Source organism: Pelodiscus sinensis, chromosome 25 (genome assembly GCF_049634645.1).
Source record: "Pelodiscus sinensis isolate JC-2024 chromosome 25, ASM4963464v1, whole genome shotgun sequence".
NCBI classification, from domain to species: domain Eukaryota; kingdom Metazoa; phylum Chordata; order Testudines; family Trionychidae; genus Pelodiscus; species Pelodiscus sinensis.
In genome coordinates, this window is record NC_134735.1 from 1,563,212 (window position 1) to 1,575,165 (window position 11,954).

The window sequence follows — 11,954 nt, forward strand, 5'->3', positions numbered from 1 at the left end:
TGACTTCAACTTGAAAATGGACACAATTACACTTACCGCCTCCACAGGGTCAATTAATGCTAGTAAAGCACTTGGAGATCCTTGAATTACAATATACAAAATAGTCTTGCAGCACCTTAGAGACTAACAACATTTGTGGATGGTATCATGCATGAGCTTTCGTGGGCACAACCCACGTCTTCAGGTGAGCCCACAAAAGCTCATGATACCATTTACAAATTTTGTTAGTCGCTAAAGTGCTGCTAGACTATTTGTTATTTTTTAATTTTTTTCAGTTACAGACTAACCCGGCTACCCCTCTGAAATTTCTGAATATACAAAATATTATTTATGTGAGAAGTGACATGTGAGCTGTCTTTTGAGGCAAATTACTTGGGAACTGCTTTGGAAGCAATAATAATATTTAGTATCTATTATCCAAGGATCTCAAAGCACTTTTAAAAAGCAAGGTAAATATCGGGTCCCCATATAAAGAAACTGAGAGGTTGAGTGACTTTCTCAAGGAGATACATCACATCAGTGGCAGACTTGGAAAATAATTCAGGTCTTCTGATTCTCAGTCCTGTACCTTGGCCTCTGGACAGACATTGCTGCCCCGCCTCAAAAATTATCTGAACGCATAAAAAGACGGTTACAAATTCAGATTTTTCCTTTAAATGGTGGCTGCTATTTGTACTCTCAGATGTTTCCAGGTCTCAGTCAGAGAACTGTTTGTTCATGGAATTAGGACTCGAAGTAATCAGATTTAGCATGAAGATTAAAGATGCTTCTGTGATGTACTTATCAAAACACCCCACAAAGAGACTGACATAATTAGGTGACAACTCAGCCTACAGCAGTGCCTTTAAGTTGCCAGAACATTTAATCTCCAGCAAGAAAATGTGCTTTTTGAGTACTAAATGGTCATCCTTACAATGTCCATGGTAGATGGACTGACAGATATTTGACTTGTTATGCAGAGAAAGCCTTTGTAAGTAACAACAGCAAATATTTTCTACATCAGACATATTGGTAGCAAAATCTCTGCGCTAGGAATGTTGTCGCAATCTACTGTATTATTATCGCTGGCCTTAAGATGATCACCTGTGTTTTTTAATATGATGGCCTCTCAGGTAAGACACAGGACCTAAAAGAGAGCCAGCACCCAAACCTAGAGAGAGGCAAAGTCTTCTAGTGGCTAGAGTAGGGGACTGAAGTCAGGGGGTTGTTCCCAGTTCTGTTGCTGATTTGCTGTGTTGACCTCAAGCAATTCACTTTGGCTTGGCTCAGCCTGACTTTCATTAAAATCAACAGAAATTAGGCTCCTAAATATAATCCTCCCCTTGCCTCAGTTCTTCCTGTGCCCCATTGGGACAAAGGTTATAATCCTACTTACCTAGGGTAGCTCACAAGCATGTCCATAGAGTTAATGTTTGTAAAGAACATTGAGATCTTCTGCTCACACACATTCCAGCCCATCATCATGCACCAGACAAAGCAATCAAGGAATCTGCAGAATTTGCCAAAAACTGAGAATAAACGTGACTTTCAAAGCATGGTTTCTTCTCAATGAGAGCTCTTCAATGACTGAAGCAGAAATAGTTGGAACCAACTGATATACGCTAAACCAGGATCTAGACTCTTATGTATGTATTATTATTAAGTTATTGCTTTCCTCTTTTTAGGCTATTTGGTATCTTTATGCTGAAAACCTGAGTTCTAGTAACTGAATACTTTCCTTAGGATTGAATTTTGCTTTGGGCAGTACTCTTGGGTGGGTCCCTATGGATAAAGCAGTAGCTGGGGAGTTAGGGTCCTTTTCCCAGTGCATGCCTGTTGGAAACTCACAAACCCTCTCTGTGCTTCTCCTTACTCCCCACTAAAACAAGAAAAGCAATGGCATGTCAAGTTAGAGGATGACTGTGTCTGTGACAAGATATCTAAATGCAAAAGCATTATTCGTTGTTATTATATATGGACACTATGGTCCTGAAATTCTTACCCTTCATAAAAAAAATCAATCACATGACAGATGTTGCTGAATGCAGTGCTGAAAGGTGTTCAGATGCTATGCAAGGTGGTGTAAAAATCAATATAAAACAGAATAGAAAAATACATGTAGGGTTATATTAAAACACTCCTGCTTTTTCAAATATGTTCTGGTCCACATTAGTGGCTACTGGCAGAATGTCCTTGGATGTGATATAGTTAGGGTAGTTTCCTGCTTGTTCTCCCGCACACCTTAAGTCTGTCTGACTTCTATGGTTTTCTCTCTGAAGAAATTCAGACCCACCACACAACTCCTAGGTAATTGGCCTCTATGCTTGGGGGATGGCGAATGATGCAATTCACTTCCCACCCTGTAGGCAACTCTTCTAGCCCAGCTATGCCAATCTACATTGGTTTCTCCATACTCACAGATTCTGTGGTTCCACCCCTCCTCAACCATTATGTGCTGGCCAATGCAAAAGCGGCACAAAGATTCCCCTCCACTGAGTACATGCAGTACAGGGAAAGGGCACCCTTCCCTTTCTTGGCTATGCCCCTTGTAATCCTGGTCCTGATCTTAAGTACTGCAGTGTGCAGAGACTTGCATCAACTCTCTGCACCTTGGCTGAATTTCATCCTGCACACTTTGCCTATGAAGTGAGCCGGCCCTCAAATAACCAAATGCTGAACGCTCAGACATGACCACCCGGCTTGCAGTGCTCTTTAAATAACTGAGCAGCAGGAAGGGAAGCCAGGAGATGTAGGTTTTTTGTGAGCTCACTTGAGGTGCACTAATTAGATTTCAAGAGTGTCAGAGTCAACCCCTTCACTTGGGATACAGCACAAGAGACAATGTGAATTTGACAATGCACAGAATAGCAATGCTTACAGATACCATAAAATATTCAACAGAGAAAGAAGGTTCCTGTAAGTCATTTGTTCTGGCTCTTTGAAAATGAAATGAAATGAAATGAAATAAAGAGGTTGGGTGTGGCACTAATTCTTTTTTAGTCCCTAATTAGGCTCTGGGATTCAAAAGATGAGTTCAGATATAGACTGCAGCTCGGCAAAACCCATTGTATTATTGATCTCTTCTCCCCATGATACCCCTAAAAATATCGCCTTCCTTTCAAGACAGAAATTTACCTTGCAATAATGGAAGGAGTTCTCAGATGAAAACCCTTTTAAAGGTGCATTCCTCGTAACGTAAGATCATTCACACTATCGATCTGAAATGGCAAAAAAGACCCCAAACTGAGTCTACTCCAATTAAAGTCCATGGCAAAACTCCCAGGCCCCAGGTTATCAAAGCTAGTTTGCCTGCAAAATTGGTGGGCAACCAATTGGTAATACAAGTTTTTTTAAACCTAAAGATCTGTGACACGGGTAGCGACGAGTCTGACTTGATCAAAGCAGACAAGATGAGGTGAAACTTGGGCCGATGGGAGAGCTGTAAAAACAAGCCTTTATGTAACCTGAACACCCAGATGCTGCTACATTATGGCTGGGCGGGAGAAATAGAAAGTGAAGTTATTTTTAGTGCATTGCATTAGCAGCAAAGAGCCTATTCATGGACCCCTATCATGCTAGGTGCTGTACAATCACAAGACTAAAAAGTTGGAATTGCCCCTCAGAGCTTGGCCATCTTTGTAAATTGATTAGAAGGTGGCTATAGAATCACAGAACACTAGAACTGGAAGGGACCTTGAGAGGTCATCAAATCCAGTCCCCTGCCCTCACAGCAGGACCAAGCTCTAAAGAAGGGTAAAACAGGAAGTCTGTTTTCATTGCCCTGATATAGAATAAACAAATATCACAGCTTATAGAAAGTATATTTGATCTTTAAAATGCATTCTAGTGTAACACTGTAAAGTGTTTTAAATAGGATTTAATTATTTAAATGTCATTTTAAAATATAGTAAATTTCTCTCTCATTCTTACCAAAAATTCTCTCAATTTTTCAGTCTGTGGGTTGACTGCATTCAAAATCCTAACTATAATTATTTAAAATAAGTCTGGAAACAATACATCCAGCTCAATTTGTTTATTATTAAATTGCACTTTTTAAAATTGATCATTTTAATAGATCAATGCAAAATTAAACACAGTAGTCCACAAATGACAAATGCAAGCTTAGGCAAGGAGCAATCTCACATCTGGAGGTCTTTACCTAGCAGATAGAAGTGTTACATGGACTACATCAGGATACTGCTCCTGTACATTCGTATAAATATCCAGAAAGGCATTTACGTGGTTCATGCTGTGCCTTACAGAGAGTGATCCTTTCTCATAAAAAATAGACACAACCTATAACATTTACATCAGGTTCTGCCTCCAACATACAAACATTTTAAGATGAACCCCAAACCTTGCTAGTTGCACTCAACGGGGCACCACATAGAATTGAATGTGTTCTGTGCTTTGCAGAATCAGGCCCATAATTAATGGGGGGTTTCTGTGAATCTGAAGGAAGCTTTTTCTTTAAAAAAAAAAAATCGTTCTTTGTCAAGTACTCGCAGCTGGTGTTTACATATCACAATACAAGAAAGGTGAAATGGGGAAGTCAGGCTTCATTGCCCTAATAGAGAATAATTAAACAGCACAGCTTGTGGAAAGTACATGTGATCTTTAAAATGCTTTCTCTTGTAACCCTCTGTCCTCTGCTACAGTAATCAACAGCACCGAAATCGTGGGTGCCCACAGCGCAGGGGATGCCAAGGTGCCAGGCTGCCTACTCCCAGTGCCCCCGGGGCCCAGAAGGCTGGTTTCTCTTAGGGACTGAAAGCCACACGGGCAGCCCGTTGGTCAATCCCAGTCCGATCCGCCTGTGAGGCCCTGGCAATGGCTGTCACGGCCATCCCTGCTCCTCCAGCAGCTGCTGCCTGTCTGTCTCTATAGCAACTGGGGCAAAGGCCCCATCCCCTGGGGCCTGGGCCTAGGTCTCAACCCCCACCCCTCTCTGCGGCGGGAGGCCGAGGCGCCCCGGCGTGGCGGTCAGTCGCCAGCGGCAGATGGCCGTGAGCCGGTCGCGTGGCGAGTGCCCGATGGCGTTTCCATTCCAAAAGGATAATTAAGACCCAATTCACTTCCCCTCTGGCCGCTCAACCCTGTTCAGAGATCCCCTCGCTGGCCTGTACAAGGCTGCTGTGCCCAGGAATAAAGTGACTGTCATTCACCACCACTCCCCCCCCCCCCCGCTGCCTCCCATCTGCAAGGACGGGGAGGGGCAGAGGAGAGCAAAGGCAGGGTCACAGAGCAGCTCCCCACCCGGTGAGCAAATGGGCAGCCAGAGAAAGCGGCCAGGTGGGGAAGACAATCTGGCAGGGGCTTAGCAGCGGGGGCTGCACCTCCTGTGACTGCAGGCGCCTGACGGCTCACGCTGTGTGCGTCGGGCTGAGACGAAGCCAAGATTTCCCGGCGCCTAGCCCAGGCGCCTCCAACCTTTTCAAGCACGAGATCGCTTTTCGAGTGTAAGTCAGTCTGGGATCTACCTCAAACCCAAATATCCCTGCCCCGCCCCTTCTCCGAGCCCCTGCCCCTGCCCCACCTCTTTGCTGAGGCCCTGCCCTGCTTACTCTGGGAAGACGGGGTACAGGGGAGGGGGACAGAGTGACATCAGCACCCCCCTGCCTCTGTCTCCCCGACTCTGCACAAGCAGGAGGCTCCCAGAGGGCAGCTCTGAGGCTCTGGGCATGAATAGCAGGGCAGGTGAGGAGGAACAGTTGAGGTGCTGGTACCTGATAGCTTCTCAGCCAAACCAGTCAGGATCACCTGTCAGAGGCTCCAAGATCGACCGGTAGACCCTGATCTACTGGTTGGTGACCACTGACCTAGACCGCAGGGAGAGCTGTGGAGCAGGCAATGGACTCGGTGCATGCCTCCGAAAATGGGGGAAATCTGGACAGTTAAAAACCGTGGTTCCGGGCAGCGTTCTTTCGTGGGAAGACACTAGACAGGGCCCCTAGAGAGCTGGGTTCCCTTCCCAGCTGTCACCACCCTGCTGTGTGTGACTCCAGGCAAGTCATTTAATCTCTCTGCATCTGCCTCCCCTCCCAACCGCCCTCTCTCTTGCCTATTTCAGCTCCAGGGAAGGGTCTCTCTTACACTGTGCATGCAAGCGCCTAGCACAGTGGCGCATTAATCCCAAATGAGGCCTCTCGGCCTCCTGTAAGACTAACAAATAAATAAATAAATAGCGCAATAAAGTAAAATAAAATAATAATAACAATAAACGTGTGAGGATTATTTTAGACCCAGCAGATCCTCCGAAACATTAAGAAATCCTTCTCACCCTTCAGATTCTGAAGTCAGGGCCTGGTGCCCTGCTGGCTCCATTGCCACGGCCACCAAACTTGGGCCCTGGAGGCTGAAAAGATGGAGTGAATTTCACAGCTCTGAGAATTCTCCTGGGATAGCAGCCCTGGGGACAGAGGCTAAGTGCACGGCAGCTGATTGTAGCTGCTATGACACTATATTGCAAAAAAACATGTACATCACTGGATGGGATCTATGTTGCCCACCTGTGTGTCATAGGACTTTTACTGCTTAGCACTTAGGGAGATTCTCCTTTAACAAGTGATAGAACCTTGTGCTTTTGGGGCTGGAAGAAGGATCTGAGTTCTAGTCCCTGGTGATGTCGTGATATTCCAAATGTCCAGGGTGAGAACTGGGACGCCCAAACAATAGATGACCATGAATTTGATACATATATTGATAAAACTAGATTTTCTCTTACCTTCACCTCTGTGTGTGACTTTCCAAAGCTCTGTGGTAAAAATCAGTACAAATCCCAGTTTACAGTCATCATTAGAGAGAGAGCAAGGAATTCTGTGCTAGGAAGTTCTGCAAGGGATTTTGCATTGCTTTTAATTGAGAGCCATCAGGCTATTTGTCCAAACTCAGGCCCCATTCATACAATTTGATCCATGCAAATACACGATCAGAGGTGCATGGAGCCTCTTTGAAGCTAGTTGGGATTTTCATGGGCATCTGCTCAGATCAGTTTGCAGGGTCAGGGCCTTCATCCCTTATTCTGAATCCAGACCTTGGAGAAAGTTTTGTCTTAAAAGACAAAGCACCTGCCCCCAAAGGGCAATGCAAGCGATGTTTGAACATATATTTATGTGCTCGAAAAACTAAGAAATCAACAGGGAACCTTCAGCCGAGTAAATAGTCATCTTTTTGTTTCTCCTTTATAAAGAATTGTGCTTTCAAAGAAACAAAGGATTCGGGGGGAGGGAAGGGGAGGAGCGCTCTGGCTGGCAGATACAAGTCGCTGTGTTTGAATTCTATGTAGCGTGATCTGACAGGCTCAAAGGGGTTTCCGAGGGTGGGGAAAGAGCGCGAGATAGCGGAGGTTGGGATATTAAGACCTTCAGCATCTAGTCTGTGCTGACGCTGTCAGATTTCAGCTGCAGCTGAAGTGACAGCGGCTGCTGCAAGAACCCTTTGAAGTTCGCATACATAGGTTGGGGGCTGAAATTGCTCTGTGAAGATAAGCCAGGGCTTAAAAAAACGTATTCCATTCATAGCAGAGTGATGCCTTCAATGAGACTGTGAGGGGAATCTAAATGGGCCACTTTTTTTAAAGCTGCTGGCTTAAATATTCAGGCAGATCAGAAATCGTTTTTAAATGGATCGTGTAACAGGGAGCTAATTCCAAACTGCATCTATTACCCGGGGGCGCACACAAACTCTTCCAGGTTGGGGCCAGTTTAGGCTGCAATAAGATCTGCTAGGACTGACCCTGGGAGGAGCCTCTGAACAACAGGGGTGTTCTTTGTGTGGCCTGTAGTGCACAGTGAATGTTTAAGGCAGGGGTGGGGAACCTAAGGCCGGGGGGCCGGATACGGCTCCCGGCTTGCCTGGATCCCGCCCCCAAGGCGCAGGGCTCCTCCATCAGCATTGGGGAGCCCATGCTGGTGCTCCAGGCCCTCCCCCCTGCCGCTGCCCCATTGTGGGGCTGGAGCACACAAAATCTACTAGCCTGCCCCCCCCAGGCTCTGGTGTGAAGGGGAATGGGGGGAGGGTCTTTCTGCTTCTCAGTTGGGGGCCACGTCCGTGAGGGGTTTTTTCTTCTCACTTGTGTGCGGCCCCTGACTGTTTTCTCTGTGGGTCAGCAGCCCCCGACCCAAGAAAGGTCCCCCCCCAGTTTAAGGGCTTGAGCCGACATCCGTGGCTGCCAATGGGCTTTGGTCAGGCCCTAAATAAACCAACACTCCAGAGAGTTTAAAAGTCTCTGTGATGGAGGGAGAACATGGCACAGCTCCAGGCCCACCCCAGCAGTGGCCAAGAGCTGCCGACTCCGGGGAGACGGGCACGAGGAATTCCTTTCTGATGGGGCAGGTGAGCGTGAGACAAACCCCATCACTGCCATGGGCATGAATTTTTCCCTCTGCTGGGCTCTTTCGGCAGGGTCAAAGCTGGAACGAGCGCTGGCACTTCTCTCTCCTTCCGACGAGCTGGCCGAACGAGGCTTTTCCCCTCCCAATCTTGCCTCCAAGGAGGGGGCAATGCACTAGGGCAGGGCAGGCTCAGACCGCGTTGCTGCTCCCTCCCTGTGAGGGGCCCCTTCTCTGGACCCCCCCGGGACTCGTCTCGCAGTCACATGACACGTCAGACTTTCCTGTTCTTCGGCGCTTTCAAGCGGCCTCTCTCCGAACACCTGGCTCAGGCGGCTCAGTCACCCGTGTTGCACAGATGGGAGACACGAGGCCCGGGGCAGTTCAGTAGCTTTCCCAAGGCCACGGGGCAGACGGGAGCAGAATCCAGGCTAGAACCCAAATCTCCTCGACAGCCAGGCCGTACCTCCCTCCCCCCAGTGGCTGGCAAACGCTGAAAAGCAGCTGCACGCACGTGGCTCATTGCACTGTCTGCAATCTTTTGATTTTTCAGAGCTGAAATGCGAATGGAAGCGTCTGTCTAACAGCGGACGGTGGCGGCTGAATTCAAATTCAAGGCGACCTTGGAGAGCAGACAAAGGGTTGGGAAGAAACTGGGGGTGTTAAACATTGGTTACTTGAATGATCGATTGACCCCACGAATTCTTACCGAGTCGACTATTCCATAGCTCTTGGGGCGGGGCCGGCAGCCAGTGCGCTCTGGCCCTATTTCCAGAGAGCCCCCTGCCGCTCCACGCTGCTGCCTCCGTCTCAGAGGCAGGAGGATTTCCTGCCCTGCTCTCTGCATCAGGGGGGTTCCATGCCTCTGCTCAGCACAGACCCAGCCAGCCTGGCCCTTCCCAGACACCTGTGTGCGTCCCCCACCATCCCGCAGCCATCAGCGGTCACACGTGGTCACTCTCAGAGTACTGGGCCCAGGAGCCCCCTTCTGCACCTGCTCCTCACAGCTCGGGGTGGATGCTCCTGCATTTCTCCATGGGCTTTACTGAGAGCTCTGCTGAAGCGTGGCTGGCAAGGCAAGGCGCCGAGGAGAGCAGCTGCTGCTGCAGCCCCAGGATGGGGAGTACAGAGCCAGCAAAGGCTGAGCATTACGGAGGCAGCAGGGCTTGTGGTCAGGGCGAGGGTGGGGCTGTAGTCACAGCTGGGTGATTCGAGAAACCTCCCAGGCCTGTGTCCGGCTCTAGACGTGTCCACGCCCATTCGGAGGCCTTAGTGACACCCCGACTAGGCCCGGCGCAGCCTCGGCGTAACCGGAGTAAGTGCCGAGCAGGGCAAACGGGGTTTACACAGAAGGAGCGAAGCAGAGCAGGTGCCAATCCTGCCGTGCCCTGGTCAGCAGTGCCGGGCTGGGACTGTTCTCGCTGTGCGGTTCCAGGGACCTGGCTGTTTCCCCCCGCGGGACTGCCCCTCTAAGGAGGAGGATCCAGCCAGGCCTGGGCAAAATCCAGCCCGAGGGGCCGGATCCAGCCCGGGGATGCAGCGGAGAGCATCAGGCAGACTCCCTGCTTGCCCCCCCTTACCGCTCAGAAAAGGCTGCCACAGCCATCTCTCTCTCTCTCTCTCTCGGGTGTAAGCCCAAAGGAGGCGCTGCTCCCACCTCCAGCACAATCCCATTGGCCGATTTCTGGCCAATAGGAGCTGTCTATTTGAGACACAAAGCACCCCTCCCCTCAGACTCTTATTCACCAATGCACATGGCCCCTGCAGACTGGGGGGCAGGCAAGCTGGCTGGCCGGGAAACCTGATGGGCTGCTGGCTGGGAGTCACCCAGGTAAATCTCCAGGCCAGAGCCTGCCTCTGGCACCCCAGTTCCTCCATCTCCCACCCCCTGCCCTGCTATTCCACATAAGCCAAATCCTCTGTCTCCTCCTGAACCCATCCCCCCTCCCAGACCCTGCACCCCAATCCCTTGCCAAAGGTCACAACCACCTCCTTCCCTCAAACTCCCTCCCAGATCCCACGCCCCCTCCTGCACCCCAATCCCTGACCCCACTCCCCCTCCTGCACCCCAATCCCTGACCCCCACACACCCCCTCCTGCACCCCAATCCCTGACCCCACTCCCCCTCCTGCACCCCAATCCCTGACCCCCTCGCCCTCTCCTGCACCCCAATCCCTGACCCCACGGCCCCTCCTGAACCCAACCTGCATCCCAGACCTCACCCTTCCTCCATTAATAGCATCGAGGAGCGCGGCCCTCGACCACCTTCCAAAATCTTGGAGTGGCCCCCGTCAATCATTGCCCACCCCGAGTTAGCAGCTTAGGTGTGATCCAGCCCAGCGTAAGGCAGCCGGGTTCCCAGACGGGCCTGCTTCAGTCAGTCCCTCGGGCCTGGCTAGGAACGAGGCAAGAAGAAGGATTCCGAGCAGCCTGCCCTGTAACCTTCCTGCATCCCCATCTCTCCCTGCCCGCCTCTTCTCAGCCAGGGGAATGGCTCTCCAGCACTGGAACCATCCCAGCCGGCTTCCTGGGGCCCACGTCACCCCCTTCCTTACCCCGTAGCTGCACACACGCCCTTACAGACAAAGGCCTCAATGCAAAATCCGCTCTTGCTCCCGCAACAGGCCGGGGCGGTTCACACCGCCTATTAGCTCATGCCTGTTACACGGGAACATGCCACTGAACACGCATGTGTTTGCCTGCTCATAGTGCAAACAAACCTGCCGAGGGTGCTAACTGCAGCAGAGCTGTCTCCCCTCCCTTCACCGCAGCAGGGATCCTTCTCCTCCTGGCCCCACGCCCCGCAAGAGGCAGAAAACGTCTGGGTTTTGTGCAGCATCTTCCACACAAACAGCCTCCCAGGGAACCGGAGCTCAACCCAACCCGGAACGAGCAGGGGGCTGGGAGAGGAGGTCGGAGGGGCAGGAAAAGGGCCAGACTGCAGGAAGAGGATGTTTTCAGGCCAGAGTCCAACGCAGAGGAAGGGATCTGGACAGGAGCAGTAGAAGAGAAGCCAGAACCCAGGAGAGAAGGACAGGACAGGTCTGCTCCCTAAAGAGAAGAAGAAAGGAGGAAATGCTAAGGGAGCAGGAGAGTTAGCTCCCTAGTGTGTGGATTGGAGCTGGAACCCGAACAGCCTGAGGAAACGATAGAGCTAGCTGGGCGCATGGGGTAACGTGGGTGTTTTCATCCAAACACTCGACAAAAGGTGGCAATGACAACCCCCATTTTACAGATGGGCAAACTGAGGCACAGAGGGGCCATAACTTGCCCATGGCCACCCAGAAGACCAGTGGCACAGTGAGGCAACAGGTGACACACTCCTTTTGGGTGTGCGTCTCTGCCTGAGCAAGGGGTCTAGAGCAACGGCCAGATTCTCCTCAGGCTGCTCCAGTTCAACACTCTGCTGTTCTGAGGCAGGAGCCATTCACACCCACCCTGCTGCGATTGTACGGGAGCAGGGCAGTGGTGTCTGGGGCCCATGGTGGCCCCAGCTGGCTTTCCTGGAGGGGGAAGGCCCCAGCTGAGGCTGCAGACGCAGGGAGCAGCGAGGGGGCGTGCGCCGTGCCCCTTCCTGCAGTCCTATGCCCCCCCTTCATGCTGCGTCCACCTCGGCCCACACAGCCAAGTCGGGCCCACGCGTTC